Source organism: Pogoniulus pusillus, chromosome 2 (assembly GCF_015220805.1).
Source record: "Pogoniulus pusillus isolate bPogPus1 chromosome 2, bPogPus1.pri, whole genome shotgun sequence".
NCBI lineage: Eukaryota > Metazoa > Chordata > Aves > Piciformes > Lybiidae > Pogoniulus > Pogoniulus pusillus.
Window position 1 is genome coordinate 2,674,402 of NC_087265.1, and position 23,905 is coordinate 2,698,306.

The 23,905-nt window shown below is 44.2% G+C and overlaps 1 long non-coding RNA gene across 2 annotated transcripts; it reads left to right on the forward strand.

Annotated features, from left to right (window-relative positions):
* The first annotated feature begins 795 nt into the window (after positions 1-795).
* LOC135187491 (uncharacterized) lies at positions 796-19,118 on the forward strand. 2 transcript variants are annotated; one of them, XR_010307348.1, is made up of 3 exons: positions 796-896; positions 16,064-16,223; positions 18,284-19,118. It is a non-coding gene; the product is annotated as an uncharacterized LOC135187491 (long non-coding RNA). The 2 variants fall into 2 exon arrangements; XR_010307349.1 differs by having other exon boundaries at positions 16,072-16,223.
* Positions 19,119-23,905: the final 4,787 nt, after the last annotated feature.

Below are 23,905 nucleotides of genomic sequence, written 5' to 3' on the forward strand. Positions count from 1 at the left end.
TCTTTAACAGCAGATGAGAAAAAACCCAAAACAACAAAAAGCTATAATAACTTTAAAGCATGAGATTATAAAAGACTGCAGCTAGTTTAGATCTCACAGTTAGAAGTTAATTCTAAGTCACTGGAATTGAAAACATCAGTTTACAACATTTACTGGCTTGCTATAAAAATGTATTCCCCTGTGTTATGTTAAACATGAGAAACTACACCTCGGTGTGTCCATTATTTATATATTTATTCATATCTTGCTGCTTCTGATTCAGCTGTGTAACTGTATGCAAAACAGATAATTACTGGGGAACAGAAGACTTTGTATTTTGAGGGGAATAAATGCCCTGAAGGATTTGCTTTTGGGGAAAGAACACACTGCAGGGAGATATATGTATATATTTTTGTAAAGGTTTTGTAAACAGGAAAACAAACAAAGGAAAAAAACAGGTGAGGAAGAATTTGGGACCTGGCAGCTTTGACACCACTATGTGCATGGCTGGGGAAGTGTTTTTTTTTTTTTTTCTTTCTAAATACCCAAATCCATGTAGTAGAATCATAGAATCAAACAACTTGGAAAGAGACCTCCAAGATCATCCATCATGAGGCTCATTACTTGACATGGTTGTGCAGAAAACAGGTTTTAGTGGCACCCCTGATCGAATAGCAGAATGATGCTGAGGGGTTGGCTGCCCTTTGTGAAGTGGTGAGATTAGCAACAACACATTCTTTTACCAGCTACATGGAAGCAGGTGCTAAGAAATACCTGCACCAAATGTGCCTCACACGTGGCAATTAAGGAAAATGCCCCTTTCCTCTCCCTCTTTCAGCATGATGAAACCCTTGCGCTTGCCCCTACTGTGAGGAACCAGCTATGGACAAGTGATGTGAGCTTGACTTTCCACAAAGGTAGGCCACAAAGACCTTCTCTCCTTGAACTTTGTTCTCTGATTTTGCACCAGACTGTGAAAAAGGGATGCTTGAGACAGTAAATCCATTGTTTTTAGTGACTTTGCAGAACTGCTACCGGAAATATGGCTGAATATCAGCATTGCTGTTTGTCTCCCTTTGATTTATTTAGTGCAGGCATTTGCCTTCCATTTCCACTTACAGGCTTTCTAATGGGAAATGGGAGTCTCCCAAGATTCCCTATAGTATGGGTTTTATAGGCAAGTCCATGCAAAAGTTGTCTTGTCACCTCAAAGCTACCCAAATCACCTCCAAATCCTGTGTGATGCAGTGAACCCTAAAACCTCTCCTGAAGATCCCTGAGAGGGCCAACATCCTGAAGCTGCCCTCCTGGGACCTGTTTATCTCTGGTATTCAGAAGGCACTTTGGCTGTAGCTATCATAGAATCAATCAGGCTGGAAGAGACCTCCAAGAGTCCAACCTAGCACCCAGCCCTGGTCAATCAACCAGAGCATGGAACTAAGTGCCCCAGCCAGGCTTGGCTTCAACACCTCCAGGGATGGCGACTCCACCACCTCCCTGGGCAGCCCATTCCAATGCCAATCACTCTCTCTGCCAACAACTTCCTCCTAACATCCAGACTAGATCTCCCCTGGCACAACTTGAGACTCTGCCCCCTTCTTGTGTTGATTGTTGTCTGAGAGAAGAGCCCAACCTCACCTGGCTACAGCCTCCCTTCAGGTAGTTGTAGAGAGCAATGAGGTCACTCCTGAGCCTCCTCTCCTCCACGCTGCACAATCCCAGCTCCCTCAGCCTCTCCTCACAGGGCTTGAGTTCCAGGCCTCTTGCCAGCTGTATGCACCCCACAACAGCTGGGAGAGGTGAGAAAGGCAGCCAGTTGTGAGTGGTGGAGGTGTAGCTGAGGAGCTGAGACACAGGGAGGCAAAGGGATGCGAGTGGGGACACCTGAGATACCTGTAGCAAAATGCCAGGTGACTCCTTGTGCCCAGTTCCTTGTCTAGAATAGTGAGATGGTTTCTGTCACAGCCTGCTGCATGGGGCTGTGATTTTTTTGCCATCAAGAAAAAAAAAGAAGTAATCTTTGCTTTAAAGACCCTGCAAGACAAACAGTTATGGGCAGCAGGGCACAAAGCCCAGTTTAGTAGAGAAAGAAAATGGAAGGGGAAAGGTCTCTGTCTTGAGATCGCAGCCTTAGCACTTTCACCAGGGCTGATTGTGAAGTCTTTCTCCTTTTTTTTTTTTTTCCTCTTTCCTTCTGGTGGAGAAGTTTTCAAAGGTATTTTTCAAACTTTCCAGTTTAGCAACGTGTTGGCTCAGATTGAAAAGAGAACTAGGCACTGGGTCACAGGCAGAATTAGGTTTGCGCTAGCGGTGGGGGCAGGTTGCTGACACAGCTACAATCAGACAAAACATTGAAAACTTCTGGCTTTGTACTTCTCAAATGCCTCTTTTAGAAAATCGCTTAAGTTGTTATTAACATCCACCACCCACCTTCCCTTTCTGGTCCTGACATTGTGTAATAATAGATAATGTTGACATATGTTCCCTGCTGGTCAGAAATCCTATACTTCTGTGAAAGGTAACATTTTCGAGCAATGACAAAATGTATTTTCCTTGGACAGAGCATTAGTTATTGGACTAATCTCACAATGTGGGATGTGGGGCAAAAGTTTTAACATTTGAGTTGTGGGAGAAAGTTTGTTGGGACAGTAAAAGCATCAGTATGGGGTGTGTTTAGTTTTCTCCATTTCTAGAGGTACTGGCTTGGTATCAAACTCTTGCGTCCGTAGGAATTTAAAAGAAACATTTGCAGTATGTATGAGGAACAGCTGTCTGTGTACTCCCAGCAACTTCTCAAAATGACTATTTGGACAGTTTTTCATTTGGTGGTTTTTTTTTTTTTTTTAGGATGGATTAGAGGACTAAGGAGGATGTGTGTGTGTGTGTCCCACAAGCTCTGGATAGTTTTCCTCTTTTGCAATCAATCAGTTTGTAAATGTTGAGCGACCGTAACGAGATCCGCATTTATTTATCTGTTTCCCACTAAGCGAAGCTGTCTGAAAATAGCAAAAGAGGAAGAGACAGCAAAATCTTCCAAACAAATATGTTGTGAAAAAAAAAAAAAAACCCCAACAAACCCTACTTTTGAAAGTAATCTAGGGTGAGATTCTGTAAAAACGTGTCTGCTTCTCACGCCACCCAACTCAGCACAAGACTGCGCAAGCCTGGAGAAATCGACTTTTATTTTAAGCCTTGCACAGATCTCTCTGCTGGAGAAGCTGGAAATCAGTTTTTTATTGAATCTGTTCCTTTCTCTTTTTTTAAGTGCTACAACAGGATCCAGAAATAATCACGGGGAAGGGAGGTTCTGTCGTTTGGTGGGTAAACATGTCCCCTTGCGCGGGCTCCCTAAGCTCTGTTTTCCTCCCTGCGTTAAGCAATGGGCTGAGCAGCCAGTTAGAAATGTGCCTTTTCCTGCAACATCGGGGAGGCTTTAGGGACCAGCCCTCTGTCCAGCATCCGCCCGCTGCCTCCTGGGCTCTGACACACTGCTCTATGGGGACGAGGAGCTTTAACCTGCACAGCCCTTGCCCCGAACCATGAGCTGTGGCTCTGGGAACATCATGGGGCCTCCCAGGCCAAAACTCGCAGTGCAGTGAGCTGCCGCCCGTGTGGGTCTGGGATAGAGTCTCCCATGGAGCAGGATGGTTGGGAGCTCCCCTGCAAGCTCCTCATCCATCTTCCTTCACCCATCAGGAGCGTCCTGTTTGTTTTCAAACTCTCTCTGTGTGTCTGTCGGGCTGCCTTGGCTTGGCTCTGTTCTCAGTTACACCCATTGATGTCAGTGGGGTTGCGTTGGTGGAATCAGGAGGAAAAATTTGGCTCCTCATCTTTTTATCCCTTCTCCTCTTCACTTCTTTTTCTTGCACTGCTCAACCTAAGCCCAGCCCGCTGCCTGGCTTGTCTCGGGCTCCTGCTGCCTCTGGGGTGAGAGCTTCTCCTCGGCAGCTCCTGCTGCTTGGCACAGCTTCGCTGCTTCGTATCCAATCTCAGCTCAAAACATATCTGTTCTGCTTTCTGCTTCCTCCCTCCTCCCTCTTTGCTTGCTGTAAAGCATTTTATTATCCAGACTTTATGGAAGGCTCTGTACAAAATGAAGTTGTGAGGTTATTTGTTTTGGTGCAGCCAATCCAACAGTGTAAGCTACTTCCCTCCTTTAATCTTCTCCTCTGTAGATAATACATAGGCTTTTATGTCCATTAATTGTCAGAAATAAATGCTTCTTTAGCTATTACTTCCTGAAACAGAGCAGTGATCTCCCTTGCATTCAGCTGTTTATATTATGCATAGCACAGCCCTGTCACAGGAGTACATTAGAAGTTTCCCTAAGACCTTGCACTCGCATTTAGCATCGTTTGCAGTTTAACTTTCCCCTTGCCAAAAAGGAAAGAAAGTATCTACGAGGCCACCAAACGGCCATGTCTGCTGCCCCTCAGTCTGTGTGGCTCAGGAGTAATCCCTGCAGGCATTAGAAGAAATAGAAGAGTGATAGGAGCAGTGGGTAAGGTTAGTGGAGTTTCACGTTGCTGCTTTAGGACCTAATCATTATTAATTATTCGCTTAATAGTAGAGTCTGTGTGTCCCAGCTGAGATTAAGACCAAATGGTGCCAGATGTAGTGCAAACACCTATTAAGTCATGGTCCCTTTATCAAACAATTTACGGCCTAAATAGACAAGACAGAGAAAAGATGGGAGGTGAACAAAGAGGTGTCAGCATCGGAGACAGGAAATAGGAGGAACAGGAGCATTAGGGAGAGAAATGAAGGCGACAGTATCATTTCAGGAGATAATTGGAGGAAGATCCACAACTGGGGTAAAGCCATAGAATCACAGAATGGTTTGTGTAGAAAGGGCCCTTTAAATGTCATTTCGGCCAACCCCTCTGCAGTGAGCAGGGGCATTAACTAGATCAGATTGCTCAGAGCCCTGTCCAACCTGATCTGGAATGTTTCCTCTCTGGAAAGCACCTCTCTGGGCAGCTTGTTCCACTGTTTCACTACCCTCATGGTAAAAAGCGTCTTCCTTCTATCTAAATCTCCCCTCTTACAGTTTAAAACCATGTCCCTTTGACCTGTCATAACAGGCCATTCTAAAAAGTCTGTCCTCCCAGACCTATTGCTTTGGAAACAGACTATACCAGCTGAAAAGGGTCTCACTTATCTCCACTGCCTGCAGGGCTCTGGAGGGGAAGAGATGTATAGATACCTGCTGTTCACTTATTCCAGAACAACCTGAGCTCCACTATCCTGCTGACAGAGTGTTTGAACTAACTCAGCTGAGTATGTCTGTACGGGGCTAGGGGATATTCACATCTACCCTCTTCTGCTGGCCTTGCAGGATGATGAGCAAGGGCTGTGGAGGATGAGTGCTGCCATTTCAGCTAGTGCAGCTTGGGCTGGAAGAAGACATGTCCCTGTCCCTAAGAGCTGCTCCTCTCCCTTTCAGCTTGGCTGAGGGTAATGGAGCCTTGGAGCAGGCTGTCCAGAGAGGCTGTGGAGCCTCTTTCTCTGGAGACTTTCCAAACCCACATGGAGGTGTTCCTGTGTAGCCTGCCCTCAGTGATCCTGCTTTGGCAGGGGGGTTGGACTCAGTAATAGCTGATGGTGCCTTTCACCCCCTAACATCTGTGATTCCCAGGCCCCTCAGTGTGCAGGCACCACCAGCCCAGGATCTCTCACTCACATCTACCTACACCACTTCATTTGTTCCACCTTACAGTTCATCTCTGAATTTGGCCCCCAGATCAGCTCACCACTGAAATAAACAGATCTATGCAATCAGTTACGAATGATCCAAACACTTGGGTTTGGCACATGGAGTAGGTTCCTTTGATTCATGTCTGGTTTTAGGTTTAGCTCTGAGCAGCAAAAAAGAGCTGAAAACTTTCTGAAGTTCCTTAAATTCTCCAAATGCTCTACAAATGTTAGCTATATAGCAACAAAGTAGTTAAGAGGCTTTGTTGATGTCCTCATGAATAACGTTCTGAAAGGGTTGTGACATCCTTGTACCATTATTTTGGATGGCAATTGAAATAATAATACCAAAAAATCTTGGAAGGCTGTTTGTTTTTATTTTTGTTCTTCTGACCACTCTGTTTGGAAGAACTGCCAAGTTTGACTCTGAACTTGCAAGTACAGTAACTTCTTTTTCTTTCTTTTATTTTTTTTTAATTTTGTTTTCCCCTTTGAAAAACTTGGGTCTATAATGTCTGGAGCAGCTTTTTGGTTGAAAGCAATTGTTCTGTTCCTGCCTCTTGTGATCAATCGAAATCAATTTCATACAGAAGGTTAACAGAGGAGGTCCAAACAACTGAATCCATGTGCATTTATCTGACAGCATTTCATACCCAAATAACGAAAGCAGGACATTATCAATCCTCCCTAGCAAGAAGTATTCTTCATGTTTTTATAAAAAGTACTTAAGAGCTGACTTTGAAGAAAGACTTTGAAAACTTGCCAAGCCTTCTTTGTATTTTGAAAGTCCACATCAAGAAAGTAGTAAATAGTCATTGAGCGTAGGAAAAAGGAAACTATTAGCATTGTTTGCTTTGAAAGATAAAAAGAGAAATGCAGTGCAAAACTTCATAATCTCTGAAATGTGTATTTGTTATTTGAATCCATTTAAAACAATTGTCACTATTAAGTTGTTGTCAGCCTGCCTACTGAACTGCATAAAATGGTTCTGTATCTGCTCTTTTCATACAGATAGGTCTTCTCCTTTCCTCATCTCCTTCTGGTTTTATAGGCTTAAGCATTTCCATTTCACTGGAGAGTTAGAACTCATATAAAGGCTCTGCTTACAAGAAACCCTTATTCAGCTCCCCAGCTCTCCTCAGGATTTTCTAACCTATACTCATTGCTCTGATGCAAGAATATCTACCCTTGATTTCTATGAATCATACCATAATCATAGAATTATTCAGATTGGAAGAAACCTCCAAGCTCATCCAGTCCAACCTAGCACCCTGCCCTATCCAAGCAACCAGACCATGGCACTAAGTGCCTCATCCAGGCTTTGCTTTAACACCTCCAGGCACAGTGACTCCACTACCTCCCTGGGCAGCCCATTCCAATGCCGATCACTCTCTCTGCCAACAACTTCCTCCTAACATCCAGCCTAGACCTGCCCTGGCACAGCTTGAGACTGTGTCCCCTTGTTCTGTTGCCGCTTGCCTGGGAGAAGGGCCCAACCTCACCTGGCTACAGCCTCCCTTCAGGTCATTGTAGAGAGCAATGAGGTCACTCTTGAGCATCCTCTTCTGCAGGCTGCACACCCTCAGCTGCCTGGGCTGGATGTAAGGAAGAAGATTTTCATGGAAAGGGTGATTGGCATTGGAATGGGCTGCCCAGGGAGGCGGTGGAATCCCTATCCCTGGAGGTGTTTAAGAGGAGGCTGGATGAGGCACTCAGTGCCATGGTTTAGTTAATTAGGAGGGTTAGGTGATAGGTTGGACTCGATGATCTTAAAGGTGTTTTCCAACCTGTTTGATTCTGTGATAAGAAAAAAGCAAATCACACCAGAACAAGCTCAGCCCTGTGTGTACAGGCTCATACCACAGGTATAGTGGATGCCTGCAATGAAGACAAGAACCTTGTTGGTGTTTAATTATGTGTAATCAAGGAGGCAGCTTGCCTTTTACCACAACTAATGCAGGTTGTACTTATGCATATATTAATTTTGAAGCCATTAAGCTGTCCCGTGTGTGAGGTAGCACTACGAGGAAATGTCTGTTCCCTCCATCTTTAATAAGTTCAGCTAAAAGGGGATCTCAGCTGTGTGTAACCTGTGAGAAACAGAAGTGGAAGTTGGTACACGAAGAAACATCTGTCTGCCCTGTAGAAATGGGATATTGTCCTCTGCTTGCCATAGAAATGCCTGCAGGCTAGAAAATAAGTATGCTGAATCATAGAATCAACTGGGTTGGAAGAGACCTTCAAGATCATCAAGTCCAAAATAGCACCCTGCCCTATCCAGACAATCAGACCATGGCACTAAGTGCCTCAGCCAGGCTTTGCTTCAACACCTCCAGGCACAGCAACTCCACCACCTCCCTGGGCAGCCCATTCCAATGCCAATCACTCTCTGCCAACAACTCCCTCCTAACATCCAGCCCAGACCTTCCCCCGCATGACTTGAGACTGTGTCCCCTTCTTCTGTTGCTTGTGGTCTGGGAGAAGAGACCAATACCCACCTGGCTACAACCTCCCTCAAGGTAGTTGTAGACATCAATGAGGTCACCCCTAAGCCTCCTCTTCTCCAGGCTGCACAACCCCAGCTCCCTCAGCCTTTCCTCATAGGGTTTGTGTTCCAGGTCCCTCACCAGCCTTGAAGAGCTTGGATGGTTTTGTAGGCACAGTGGTGTGTTTGATAGCCAACTCCAAATGCTGACCTTTTAAGAGGGATCGTGTCTTTATATAGAAAATGTGTATCTGTGGATGAGATAAAGGTAGGATTACAGTAAGGATTTTTTGGTTTGGGCAGGAGTTTCCGTGATTGTGTTTCTTAAGAAGATAGTTGATGGATTAAACGATCATCTGAGATTTTCAGAGTTTGTAAAGACTTCCAGATTTACCAATTCATCATCTCTTGTCTCCATCTAATTATTACAAATCTGTTGCCTCTAAATATTTGCTGCTGCTGGATATTGACTCATCTCCTGCCCCAGCTTTGTTCAAAGTATCTATCCCATTTTACAAGAAACGATTGAGAAAGCATAAAATAGATTAAATTGTGATAAATGCCAAATGCTTGGAAATATTCTGCTGGAAAGTAAGAAAATATTTCATGCTTCTCTGCCTCCATTTTTTCATTGATAAAACAGATCTAATCACATTCCCAACTCTTACGGCTTTTTGTAATGAGTGGGCCAAGCCTTGACCTGTTGATGGCCTCTTCTTGACCTTTCTCCTTGTAGGGAGTCCTTGAGTGAAACTTGGTTGGACAAGGGTTTGTTCAATCAGCTCTTTCATGGGGAGTTTGTTCCCTACAGACAGGGCTAAGGTTTGGCCATACACCTTAAACCCTGGAAAAATGTTTTTGAGGAGAGCAGAAGTGATGCAACAAATATGGATGGGTACAGAGGGGCTTCAAGATTCCAGTGGAAGATGCACATTTCCCATCACCCATCTATGGTATAGGCTGGATGTTAGCAGGAAGCTCTTCACATTGGAATGGGATGCTCAGGGAGGTGGTGGAGTCACCATCCCTGGAGGTATTAAAGAAAAACCTGGATGAGGCACTTAGTGCCATGGTCTTGTTGATTGGCCAGGGCTGGGTGCTAGGTTGGACTGGATGAGCTTGGAGGTCTCTTCCAACCTGGTTGCTTCTATGATCTTATAGAAACATAGAATCATAGGATGTTTTGAGCTGGAAAGGATCTTTAAAGGTCATCTAGTTCAACTCCTCTACACTGATCAGAGACATCTTCAACTAGATCAGGTTGCTTAGAGCCCCAAACTCAACCTGTCCATATCTCACTTGTGCTGAGGACTCCAGAGCTGGACACAGCACTGCAGGTGAGGTCTCATCAAGACAGAGTAGGGGGGCAGAACCATCTACCTTGACCTCCTGGTCATGCTGCTTTGGATGTAGCCCAGAATATGATTTGCTTCCAGCAGTATGCCCAAGGCGTTCACAGGGCTGCTCTCAATCCCTTCACCCCGTGACAAGTTTGATAATGGCATTGCTATGACCCAAATGCTGAAGCTTGCACTTGCCCTTCTTAAACTTCATGAGGTTTACGTGGACTGACTTCCCTCTCCACATCCTCTTATGTAGCTCTTTAGGGCTCTCAGAGATACAGTTGTCAAGGTAGCACAGAGGTTCAAACTGATGGCACTCTCCATCTGCTAGGACCCACAAAGTACAAACTCTTCATAGCACCTTCTCTATTTCCACAGGGGATCTCTGGGTTATTTTTCTCTGCTCTCTGTGAAATGGCCCAGTGTCCTTACATGCAACCTGGTGACATAGCAGCTTGACTAGTTTGCTGATGAAGATATCCTGTTAATATTAATCTGGCAAGGAGAACACTTCTTTTTTTTTTTTTCTTTTTTCCTTCCCCCCCCCTCCCCCCCAGAATTCTCTTCTCAATTTGTTATTGAATTTTCTTGTAAGTAGGACTGAAATTTTAGAAGACCTTTTTTTCCTCATAAACAACTTCGAAACAGCAACCCCACAACAGCTGAAGAGGAATGTTACACTTGCCCTCATTCCTAGGACAGTGGTGCAAATGTTTATTCAGCATTTCAATCTCCATTTATTTTCCTTCTGTAAGGATGCTCAAAGAGACTGTTCAAAGAGAGCTTTTCCCTTATTATCATGTTAACTGTGACATTAGGATCCACTTGATAGCTGAGTAAATGGTTTGCTTTATCACTGGTGTGGACTGTGATGTTTAGCAAGCAGAACATAGCTTGAAAGACACAAAGGTTGAAGTTGCTGGGAGTTTGACTGGTTTCAGTGACTCCAGGTATTCATCACGAGCATGCTGTTTGTGTCACAGCTTCATGGAGCAGGAGAATCATAGAATAGAATCATAGAATGGCTTAGATTGGAAGAGACCTCAAAGATCATCAAATTCTAACCCCCCTGCGATAGGCAGGAACACCTCCCACTAGAACAGGTTGCTCAAGAACTCATCTAACCTGGCCTTAAGCACCTCCCTGGGCAACCCGTGCCAGTGTCTCACCACCCTCACCAAAAAGAACTTCTTCCTAACATCTAGTCTGAATTTACCCTCTGCCAGTTTAAACCCATTCCTCCTCATCCTGTCATGACAAGACCTTGTCAATAGTCCCTCCCCAGCCCTCCTGTAACCCCCTTCAGATACTGGAAGGCCACTCCAAGGTCTCCTGGAAGCCTTCTCTTCTCCAAACTGCAGAGCCCCAACTCTTTTAGCCTGTCCTCATAACAGAGCTGCTGCAGCCCTCTCAGCATCTTGGTGGCCTCCTCTGGACTCTCTCTAACAGTTCCATGTCCTTCTTGTGTTGGGGGCTCCACAATTGTAGTCCAGGTAGGAACAGTTTGGATGTTCTGGTAAAACAACAAAAACTGTTACTTGTTTTTCAGCAGTGGCACTTGTCCATTTCTGCATTCCTGGTTAAAAAACTTCTCTGTGCAGCTCTTTTAAAGCTCACTTTTTGTCTAGATGCTTGTTTAGTGATAATGTCAAATGCTCTTTATTCTTCTAAGATGCAGAATTAATACTGCATTACTCTAGCCAGTATTGCTCCTACCAGGAAACAGAATTTCATCAAGTCCAACTTTTCTGTTAGAAAGATTAAAGGAGAAGGCAGAAGGCCAAATTCTCCTCCGTTGTGTGAGTGGTGAGCTAGATGATCCTTTGACATCAAAGGAGCTGGGATTTACACTGGTGTAATCCAAACCAGAATTTCTCACACAGATTTCATAGATATATATTCCTGTTAACTCTTCAAACAGGGGGCCACGATAACCTTTCTGTCCTTAAAGATGCACAAGCTGCAATCCCAGTGGGTTGAGGAGGTGTGGTTGGCATTGCCTACGTGAAAGTCCTAAGCTAACCGCAGTCTGAGTGACTCGCAGTGCACAGCCGTGCTCATTAATACATAAACCACTCTAACCAAAGCCTTCTGCTTCCTAGAAGCTCACTGCCTGCATTTTTAAGGTGAAACCCAAGTTATTCAGCAAAGATATACTCACCAGTGCTCTGTTTTGGCTGGCCTTTGCAAAAATGTTCTTTTTCAAAATGAAATACATAAAATAATAGAATGCCTTAGGTTGGAAGGGACCTTAGGGATTATCTACTCCAACCTCTCCACCATGGGCAGGGAAACTTCTCAGCTAGACTCAACTGATTGAAGTCTCATCTCATCTGGCCTTGAGCACCCTCCCAGGGAGGGGGCATCCACAACCTTCACAGGCAGCTTGTTCCAGAGTCTCACCACTCTCGTACTAAGGAACTTCCTAAGATCCAGCCTAACCCTGCTTTCCCTCAGCTTCAAGCCATTCCCTCTTGTCCTGTCTCTAGACAACCTCATGCAAAGTCCCTCTGCAACCTTCCTTTAGGATCCCTTCAGGTATTGGAAGACAGCTCTGAGGTCTCCCCAGAATCTTCTCTTCTCCAGGCTGAAACAACCCCAACGCCCTCAGCCTATCCTCATAGCAGAGGTGTTCCAGCTCTTGGATCATCTTTATGGCCCTCCTTTGGACTGCCTCCAAGAGTGCAGAAGAAACATGCTAGGGTTCCATGTCTTTGAGAAAGGAGGTTGCGCCTGAGCCTTCAGTGGCATGGCACCGCACAGCGCATCCCGCCGCCATCCTGGGCATCCTCTGAGTGATGGGTGAGAGCATCTTGCCGCTGGCCTTCACCCCACCCTGCAGCCTCTGGGACATTCCTACAGCCTCTTTCCAGTGAAATCCCACGCCGGCAGAGTGACTCACATCAGAAGACATTCCAGAAAGAAGAATAATTATGCCGTTGCTGGAATTGATGTAATGGTGTTTTTCAGGATGCTTTAATAGACGTGAGTGATGTTTTGGCAGGCAAGCAAAATAACCCCAGATATCTGATTGCATTACCGACTGCTACCAAGGGCATCTCTGGGGAAAGGGACATTACTTTAGGTACTTTCTTCATGTTTTTAACTTGCTGGAGCTAACTTCTACCACAGCATAGGCTTCTTTTTTTTTTTTTTTCCTGTTTTTCAGAAGACAGACATATTGGAGAGCTTAACCAAGACATATAACAAACCAGACTCTAAACATATACAGATTCCAAGAGACAGGCCTGTGTAAACAACATCATAATTCCCTGGGTTATGTGCTGTTTAAAATAACATTCAGCTACGCATTCACCTCAAAAGATTGCCACTTAACAGTGTTGTTTCTTTTTGTAATCTTTATTGTTTAGGTTTATTATGGCTCTCATTTTTCCCCCCTTAGAAAACATAAACAATTCCCTTCTTTGCCCCGTGAGCAGGACGTCCATGTCCTGGTGACGCCTCCTTTGCACTGGGGCTGGGTGGAAAGATAACAAATGAGGACTATGATGAGCTTCTTTCTCCTAGAAATAAGTTTATTCTCCCTGTCTGTATGTGTTTAAATACCCTGCTCCTTAGGACAGTGTTTCTTGCTCTTAGTGATTACTACCAGCATTTGAAGATGGCAGCTGGAATCGCGCTCCTGTTTAACACCCATATGGTCCCACTGAGGGCTCCTTGCCTTCATTTAGGCTACATATTAAAAACCTTAGCACTGAAAAAGCCTCCTGCACGCTGATACCCCTGCTTTGTTTTGCAGAGCCCTGTCGGTTAGCTGCTCTCCACAGGTGAATAGGTCTTTTTCTAGGGCTGGCACATTGATAAGCCTTCACACTTGGCTGGGCTGGAGGTGCGTTTGTGCAACGGCAGATTGTTTTAGTTAACATAATCAGTGAACTCACTGTTCTACCTGGATGTCTGGGAGAATTGCCAAGAGATTTCCCAACATTTCAATCAGAGGCAGGGGCTATAAAGCTGTCAGTTTTCTTGTAGGCCAATTTGCCTTTGCCATGGTTCTAACGTCTTGCTCATTTATAAAGAAATCAGCCCAGGTCTTTCGGGGTAATATTTTATGCTGGTTTCAATGTGAAGAAGAATGATTTCTTTTTCCTTTTTGTTTTTTAGCTTGGGGTTTTTTTTTCATTGTAAAGATGCATATTTAAAAGCATTTCCTGACACAGAAAAATGTCCCACTTTAAGCTTCTGACACAACAGTCACTTAAAAAAAAGGGGAAAAAAAAGGATAATTAATTAATATTCCACTTTTGTTCCCAGCAGTGAATCTCAACTCCTTTCACATACTGCAGCAGCCTCAAGTAAATCTGTTCTTAAACAAAGAAATGGAGCTACCTGGGTCAAATGTTCAGGGTGATCTTGGTCTGTGTAGTAATTACAATCAGGGATATGTTAAACTACCTGAAAATAATTCACTTCCATGGGAGGAAAATGTATACCTCCAAGTTTATGGTTTGCAGGTCATTGTCATCTACCCTACTTCCACCTGCCATAATAAATCCTGGTGAAATATCTACTACTGACTACTGAACTTCAAGATAGTTTTTTTTTTCCTTTTCCCCAGGCCTTTAGTTTTTGCCACCTTGTGCCAGATTACATCATGTAACCTTCAACAATGTTGTGACATTTTTTTGGTTGATAGGATGCAGAGGAGCAAAGGACCACATCCGCTTGAAATTTCTTTGATGTTCCCCACAGGAAGTTTTTCAGTATTTGGTCAATTGGATCTTTTTCAAGTATTTCATTGTGGTCAGGACCTAGGACAACCATCTGCTATTTTTGTGAGTTGGTGATGGGAAAGGTGGACCAGTTCATTCTGCTCTGCAGAGCTTCCAGCTGCAGGGAGAAGCTGTGGGGAGAGGTGGTGGCAGAGATGCTGCTGGGCTTATGGTCCTGTGCGAGTCTGCAGGACAGGGAGCAATGCCATCAGATGCTTTGATCTGATTAATGCTTGTCCAAATCTAATGAGTGGAGGGCAAGAGGATGGGGTGTGCTAGTTTGAAGCCAGCTGAAATATTTTGTTGTGAAGAATCAGATGATCGGCTATGAAAAGGAAACAATGGTGATGGCTACTTTACTTATAGGCTTGCTGAGATGTGTAAAGTCAAGAACACAAACACAGATAACACAGTTGCTGTGTGTCTCTCTGACATCTTGCAATTTTCTCCCTAATCTGCTGTCTGTATAATTAATCCTTCTGATTCTAACTGCCCTGACCTATTCTGTAAACTCACCTTGAACATAAGGCAAAGTCCAGGATAAGGTAGAGGGGCGGAAAGGAGGTGGAAGGGTGGTTGGGAGCCCCTCCTGGGAACTCTGGTTTCTGGGAGGGCTGTTGTGTTTCTGTATTACTTTTTAACTTGTCTATTTCTGTCTATAGCTGTAGATACTGTAAATACCTGCTTGTATATTGTGCTAAGCTGTAAATATAAAGCTTCATTCTTAATTTGCAGCTCAGCTGAGTCTAGTCTGGGTGATTTCGTAAGAGGGGGGGGACAGGTAACACCCAAACTGTCACATGGGTTCAGAGTCTTCTCAGTGGTGCCCACTGACAGGAAAAGGAGCAGTAGACACAAATTTTAACCCATGAGATTCCATCTGAACCCGGGGAAACACAGAACAATGGGACACAGTCTCAAGTTATGCCAGGGGAGGTATAGGCTGCATATTATGGGGAAGTTCTTCCCAGAGAGAGTGATTTGCATTGGAGTGGGCTGCCCAGGGAGGTGGTGGAGTCACCATCCCTGAGATGTTCAGGAAGAGCCTGGATGAGGCACTTAGTGTCATGGTCTAGTTGATTGGCTAAGGCTGGGTGATAGGTTGGACTGGATGAGCTTAGAGGTCTCTTCCAACCTGGTAGATTCTATGATTCTTTCCTTTGAGAGTGGCAAAGCACTGGGACAGGCTGCCCAGAGATATTATCCTTCCAGAGAGTCTCCTTCTCTGCAAAGATTCAAGATCCAAATGGGTGCTGTGATCATGGGCAACCTGCTCTGTATGTCCTCAAAGGTCCCTTCCAACACCCATCATTTCCTAATTGTATATGTCACATGAGCACTTGCAGCTGGTCCATGGTTTTGAATTTTTGGGTTCCTGAGGGTCAGCATCCCACAGGCATGCTGCTGAAAAAAAGGAGGATGATGGTGAGAGACAGGTTAGGAAGCTGGAAGTAAAGCCAGGTTGAGCATCACCTGTCACAGGAGAATTTCACTGGTGTCAGGAGTATATCAACGCTTGACAAATTTACCTGTCAGAGGCTTCACGCAGCTGATTTATTTGCCAGGACAGGTGGAGAGCTGCCCAGGCTTGTCCCTGAGCAAAGTGGTGTGAGAAGAAGCACATTAAAGAAGTTCTGCTTCTGACTGCAGCAATGAGAGCATGACTGCTACGGAGCCGCAAATTAGCAGCTGGTTTTAAAGCAGCTCCCAGGCACTGAAATTAAAAGCACTTAATACAGGAATCATATTCTCTAGCTAAGGCACAACGGGACTCTGGTGAATTTAGTTTATAATGTTTCCGTGTTGTAACAGAAATTTGTCTTTTTGAGGCAATCAGGGGAGCCACATTACAGCAGGACCTGCAAAGATTCGTGTTTCTGTCTGGTGGCTGCAAGTGCATTAACTCTTTCATGTGAACTTCTCTGCAAGTGCCATGATTTCTTTTATGCTGAGTTCAGTGGAACCCCAGAAAATAATACTAAGTCCAAGGTAAGTAGGACATAGGTAAGAGAATTTGCCTTGTGTTTTGTTTCATGAAGAGAAAAACGATTCTCATCATGGAATGGTATGGATAAAGATACATTGAAACATCTCTTGGGGTGTCCTAGTATCATAGAATGGCTTGAGTTGGGAGGAACCTTAAAGATCATGGAAAGTCAGGGTCTGGGCTGGACCTCCAAAGCTTATCCAGTCCAATCCACCTGCCAGGATCACCTAGACCTGATAACACAGGAACACATCCAGGCAGATCTTGAACATCTCAAAAGAGGGACACTCCACAACCCCCTTGGGCAGCCTGTTCCAGGCTTCTGTTACCTTCATAGGGAAAAAATTCCTCCTCATGTTTAAATAAAACTTCCTATGCCTCAATTTGCACCCAGTGCCCCTTGTCTTGTCATCAGGCATCACCTAGCAGAGCCTGGCTCCAGCCTCTTGGCACTCACCTTTACATATTTATAAACACTGATGAGGTCATCACAGTCTTCTCTTCTCCAAGCAGCACAGCCCCAGCTCCCTCAAACTCTTCTCACAAGAGAAATGTTCCATTCCCTTAATCGTCTTTGTGGCTCTGAGCTGGACACTCTCAAGCAGTTCTACATCCCTTGGCCTCAAAACTGGGCACAGTAGATCACCAAGTTCTAATCCCTCTGCCATGGGCAGGATCACCTCCCACTAGACCAGGTTGTTCAAAGCCTTGTCCAGCCTGATCTTAAACACTTCCAAGGACGAAGCATCCACAACTTCACTGGGCAACCCATTCCAGTGTCACACCACCCTCACAGCAAAGAACTTTGTGGTGTTTTTAACAATTAAGCAACACTCACCCTTTGATGATGTGGCTCAGAGCCACAAATCGAGAATGCAATGGTTTGGGAAGATAATTATTCTCAAGCAGAAATAGAACAGCCTTCCATTAAGTAATCTCTATCTATCCCAAATAATACTGGGCTGACAGGTCAGTCTTTTTCTTTCTCTTTCTTTCTTTTTTTTTTTCTTTTGACCCTGTCTCTCAAACACTGACAAAGAGACCACAACACCATGAGACAGCAGAGAAGATGACTGCCGTGCTCATTACTGCCTCATTACTCGGTGATCATGAGAGCTTTTTTCCTATCAGCGCCTGATTTCTATATGATCAGGAAAAGGGCAAGGTCTTTGATGTTCTGTAACACTCTTCAGCTCTACTAGAAAACTACTTGTTTCCTTCCTTTCCAAGGCTACGTTGGTGGTTTGTAATTGAGGTATAGCAGATCTTTCAGATTTAACCTTAGGTCATATATAAAATATTAAATATGGCCATTATGGGGACTATGCCCCTTTAGAGTAGTGTATGGGTGGTAGCCTTTATGTCCTAGACAAAGTCCAATTTGGGTAATTAAATTTTGCTTGCATTCATTTTCCATGCAATACTAATTGGATACTATATATATATATATATATATATATATATATATATATATATATATATATAAATATTTCCCCCCCACCTTCCAGTGCAAAGCAATAGTGCCTTGGCCTGTGCTGTGAAAGGGTGTGATGGTTTGGGAGTTACCCTCCCCCCCCATTATGAAATCACCCAGACTAGACTCAGCCAGCTGGAAGTTAAGGAATGAAGCTTTATATTCACAACTTAGCACAACATACAAGCAGATAGTTACAATATTTACAGCTCTATACAGAAACACACAAGTTAAAAGTAATACAAAAACACAACAGCCCTCCCAGAAATCAGAGTCCCCAGGAGAGGCTCCCAATCACTCTTCCACTTTCTTTCCACCCTCTACCTATCTCAGAGTATGGTTTATGTGCAAGGTGAGTTTGGAGTATCGGCAAGGGGGTTTAGAAGCAGAAGGATTAGTTACGCAGAAGCAGCCCAAGGAAACACACACTCTGAGAGACAGACACTCACACTGTCTTGTCTATGTTTGTGTCCCTGTTTTTATACATCTCAGCAAGCCTATGAGTGAAGTAGGCATCACCATTGTTTTCTTTTTACAGCCTATAATCTAATTTCTCTCATGAAAATGTTCCAATTTGCCTCCAACTAGCACAAAGGGTTAACAACGTGCTGAGCTAGAGATTGCTGCACTTCAGAAGCAAGTGAATCTGCTGCGTGTTTGAAGCAACCAGCACAGGAAAACACTAAATCCTCTGGAAATAAGGTACAAATTTTGTCAGATATTTTTGGCACGCTGCATAAAAACTTTAAAGTGACATTGGTGGCATCCAAGTTAGCAAACACATCTCCCAAAAAGCAGATTTTTGTGTGAGGCTCCTCAGGTTGCATTAACAAAAGGGAAAGGCATCAATACATATGTAAATGTGACTCGGGTTTAGAAAAGCTGCTCTTGGTTTTACTGTCACCATGCTAAAAGACATTGTAAACTACAACAGACCCATTTCCTACTGGTTGGCTTCCTTCTGTCACCAGAGCAAGTGGAGCATGTGGCCCGCCAGAGGATGAGAGCAATGAAATGAGGGCTGCTGTTAATCATTTACAGAAGGTCTTGTCCCAAGCTGAGGAGGTGCTCAGAGATGAAACTCGTTGGAGAGATTTTCCTGGACTTTGGAAATCTCAATGATTGTTTAAACATTTATTATGGATTGCTATGGTGCTCAAAGCATACTTTGGGTTTTGGATTAGGGAGCAAGCATTAACACGAGGCTCTAATTGAGGAACCCTGAGTCAGTTATCGGAGCCTGTGAGGCCCATTACCACATTTTTCTCCATCTGTAGTAAATCCTGCAGGTCTCCTAGCATTATCATTTTTAGTTATTTGCTCTTAAAGATGAGAACTGATTCAAAATGTTCACAAAGTCTGAGATTATATGTGTAAAAAAAGAGCAGGCAAGTAACATTTTCACTGAGCAGCAGTCCTTGAAGTTGTTTACATTGGTATATATCAATAAAATCAAAAGCAGGGTGTTCTTCTTCATTCTCTCCTTTGTACAAAGTATTTGTTTCCTTAGAAAGGAGTTGGCACTGCAGAGAATAATGATTGAAATCCCAAAGGTGATAGAATGTGACCCTGACAAGGGTTGAGAAGTTTGGCTGAGCACAGCAAAGGAGCGAGACCCGTGAAGCGCTTAAGGGACAACAGTCAACTCAAGGGTGAAGTGCAGAAGGGTGCTGCAAGGGTGGGAGCTTCTCTTGGGTAACCCCAAAAGATGCTAATTGCTCTGAGATCATATCTCCTCTGTTGAAATTTACTCATCCTGATGTAGGGCATGGAAAGCTGGCAAAGGCAAAGAACACAAGGGGAGTTTTGGACTGGTTTGCTAACAGATGCCCGAGGGGATCAGGAAGGCCATGTGGACAGACATAAGGATTTAAATGGTTTAGGGGATAAACAGGCAGTAAGAGAAGGCAGAGGTAAGAGAGAACAGAGACCTGCTTTGCTGTCAGTGTGGGGAGCAGAGGCTCCCCAGGTCAGATATCTGGGGTTAGGGAGAAATGCTCCTGAATCACAAAGGAGCCTGAGTGTCTGATGGAGAGGTTCACTCTCAGTCCACCAACAAAGCACCTGCCCACAATGTAGTTCTAAACATGAATTTATGTGAAAATGTGAAATATTTTAGAGAGTAAAAATCTCAGTGAAGAAATTCTTGTGCACTAAATACAGACAGATGATCAATAGAGAAAGTTACTCATAAAACCATGATTGGAGAATCTTCAGCCTTTAAAATTCCTTATTGAATAGTCACAGTGGAGCTCTGGCTTGTTTATGTGAGGATCCCAAGTGAGATCCTCCAGAATATTTGAGGATAATCTCTGGGGATTTTTGCTCCCATCTGTGGCTTTCCTCTTGGAATGCAGTGTTCGTGCTGTGATCTGAGCATCACTTGAGGTCATTCAAAAATGTTTATTATCTTATTGAACCTCAACACCTTCACTACTTCTGTATCAGCTTTTAGGGGACACGAGCAGTGCTGTGCTTTGTAGGTCAAAGCAAGACAAATGCAACTTTTAACCTTGTGTTGAAGAGAGTAAAAGCATTCTGGGCTTATGGGTTTTGTGTGTGTGTGTTGTTGTGTGTTTGGTGCTGCTTTATGGCACATGCCTCCATGCCAGTGAAATGCTTTGGTGTGGCATGTGCTGTCCAGTTCCTCAAGAGGTGTCTTGGTGTGGAGAGTAGCTGAACAAAGCTGCACACAGTTAGCTCTATGGTATCTGTCTTCTAGTTTACTACTGTGTTGAAATGGATGAAATTTTCAATCACTTTCGTGGTAATCACTGGATGGAAAAAGTTTTAAAGCAGAAATGCTCAGTACATACTAGAGAGAAAGGGAAACTCTATATCATAGAATCAAAGAATGTCTTATGTTGGAAGGGACATTAAAAGCTCATCTAGTTCAACCCCCCTGCAGTCATCAGGGACATCTGTAACTAGATCATATTGTTCAGTCCCATCCAACCTGGCCTGGAGCAGTTCCAGCTGTTGGGCATCCATCACCTCTCCAGACAACTTGTGCCAGCTTTTCACCATCTTTGTTGTAGTGTCTTGCTCTTATTTAGATTGTCTCTCTTCTCTTAGTTTAAAATGTTGTTCTTTATCCCAAGAGGACACCACCTGATGAGGAGTCTTTCTTCATATTTCTTATCAGCCTCTTTAAGTGCTAAAAGATCACAAGAAGATCTCCCTGGAGCCGTCTCTTCTTGAGACTTGCTCAGTCTGTCCTCACAGCAGAAGACTTCCATTGGATCATTGTTGTGGACTCTGCTAGACTCATTCCAACAGGTCTATGGCTCCCCTGTAGTGAAGACTCCAGACCTGAACCCAGCACTTCAGGTGAGGGCCTCACCACAGCAGAGCAGGGGGCCAGAATTCCCTCCTTTCACCTGCTGTTCAAGTTGCCTGGGGATGCATCCCAGGATATGAGTGGTTCTGGGCTGTGAGTGCACCTGTTCTTAGAACACATCCATCCTGAACATGTCCAAATTTCAGCTGGGATCCCTGGCATTGTGCTAGAAAGGAATCCCAGGACCCTGTGCTTTTCATAGTCCCTGTAAGCATCTCATCCCTCAAGAAGGACCCACCTTGGAGATGGCACCATTAGCTTGTTGAATGTGGGGATGGCTGAGTTAGCTGCTGTCAGCAAAGGATGAGCATTCTGAGCACTAGTGTCTCACTACCTCACTCTTGACTCTATTAGCCTTGGGACTTGCAAATTCAGAGATCTTTAACCTTCAGAGGAACCAGAGGGAAAGAAAAATCATGCTGTGGAGTCTCTAGCCCTACACAGTAACTGCTTGGTCACTTGTCTATTTAACCATGATTTACAAGCATTAATGAACTGGATCCTCAGTTAGATTCTCCAGGGCAAGAAATCGTGATCAGTCCCCCTGTACAATTTGCAGATGGAGTCAAGGTAGCACAGCAAGGAGGAGGATGATGATTTCTCGCCTGATGCTTTTACCACTGGGATATGTTTCCTCTTCTCTCTCTTGCCCCTTTCTCTGCCCCAAATGCCTGAAAATGTCACTTCTTTTCTGAGTATCTTTTGACAGATTGATGTAGGGTGTGTGTAAAGCCAAAGTTTTCAATTTGAAGCAAGAGTTACTGCAAATTCTTTGAAGATACCACTTATTTTTCTTTCCAGCCCTTTTCCCCCCTCCCTTCATCACATCTCCAAATTTGTACTCTTTCAGCCATTATTATGACTCTGTCCAATGATTAATGTGGGGTTAATAACTTTGTCCGGTGTATATTGGAGTAAAGGAGTGACTGCTGCTGACTCTGCCCTTATTAATGGTTCATTGTCATTGGTTTGGAGAGCAAATTATTGTGTGCTTCACCTCCTCAGAAACAGCTTTTCCATGAAAAGACAGAGTGGGACTGTATTTTTAGGAACAATCTGTTTTCTGTCTGTAATTAATATGTTCCGGATTGTTTGGCTACTTTGGTCAGAGTATCACAAACTGGTCTATTATGCTCAAAGCTACTTTGGGGACATCCAGTAATAGCTCCTTTTGAAAGCACCAAGAGCAACTGTGGGTTTGAGCAACTATCTAGCTGTGTCTAAACCATGCCAGGTTTCTGTAACAAGCTGATGAGCTATCACTGGTGGGGGAGGGGGGGGGGGGGGGGGGAAGTATCCTTGATTCACACCTCTCTGGTGTAAATCCTGTTCCAATTTTAAAAGCACCTTGTTATAACAGTGTTGGACAGAGGAATTCTTGAGGCTAAGTGACATTTACAGCCTATGATACTGGTGGATCTGCAGTGTGTATCCATCAGCATTTGGCATTTAAGAAAATCTGCTCATCCTCGCATTGCCTGTTAAACACTCACTCTATTAGCAAGAGGAAAAATAAAGAGGGGGGAGGGAAGAAGCGGCAGCAGCAAATCATCCTCTTTGCACTGCAATTTTTAATGGGTAAAAAAAAGGTCAGCTTGACCACAACAGCATGAAATCAGCCCAAAATGACCTCAGGTGACTGTACACCTGGAAGCAGAAGGTGGCTAAAATGACATTTTTTGGTCCGTGAGTCTGTGCTGGAATAACTTAACGCTCTTTAGCGTGCACAGCTGTATTGTCCCGGGGCAGTTCTTGGCTCGGTGTGAATTTACACATCTGTCAAATCGCTTGGAGATCCATAGGCAAAATGTAGTGCTCGGGAACATTGTGTGGATTTGGGATGTTTCCTGTAGGATTTGGGAAGCACAGAAGAAGGGAAGGCTCAGTCCTCACTGCCCAGCTCTCTCTGCCCTCCTAGGAATGGCACAAAAGTGCTTCTGTCTGCAGGTGATTTCAGGCTCTGCTTCCAAACTTCATTCCGAAGTCAAACCCACATTTTTTTAGTTCCAAACTGCATTCTTAATTTAAACCCACTCATGCATTCCCTTCAGTTTATTCCAAAGAGCAGTCCCCAAGGGGTGCTTAAATTCACATTAAGGACTACAGGTTTGTCTGATTTGTTTTTTTAGGAAGCGTAAGCTGAGCATCAGGCTGTGATAACTGAATGCAGTCTTCAGCTTTGGCCACAGATTGAGTCCTCTCTTTTTCTTTTCTCCTCTCCTCTATTGCTCCAGCCATTTCTGTGTCATCTTTTCTCCCTGGACTACTATGCTCCAGTTGTACAGATCCTTATTTTGATTTGTCTTCGAAACCAAGAACATTTCCCATGTCTTCCTGAGGTGCTTTTCTTTGTGTGTGACTCTGTTTTCCACTCTAGAGCTCTTCATACGCTCTTGATGCTGTGTCATGGCTGGAGCTGGAGCCCTGAACCCACACGATGCCTGCACCTGCCTCTGTTAGCAGCTTCCCATGTGGCCTTTGGAATATTTTCATTTGTTCACTCTGCAGTGGCTTTACACCACTCCAGCCCTTAACTCACATGCAGTTTAATGCATAATGCATTTTGGGCTGCAGTTTGGGTGCTGCTATGTAATATATGCTTGCGTTCTTCATACGGTGAATAAATTTCTAAGTCATAACCCTGGGACAAGTGAAACAAAGATTTTTTTTCCCCTTTAATTTGTAAAGAGTGAGAGCAGTAAAGCAGAAGAAGGATTTTCTTGTTTGTGGAGATGTGTTGCAGTGCTCAAGGATGTGTCGTGCGTGTCGGTGGAGCGAGATGCAAGGCAGACGTGCTTGCTTTGACTGGTTTTGGGGGGAGGTTGTGTGGTGGTGTAGCTCACAGCAGAGCTGGCACAGCTTCCAGGCCT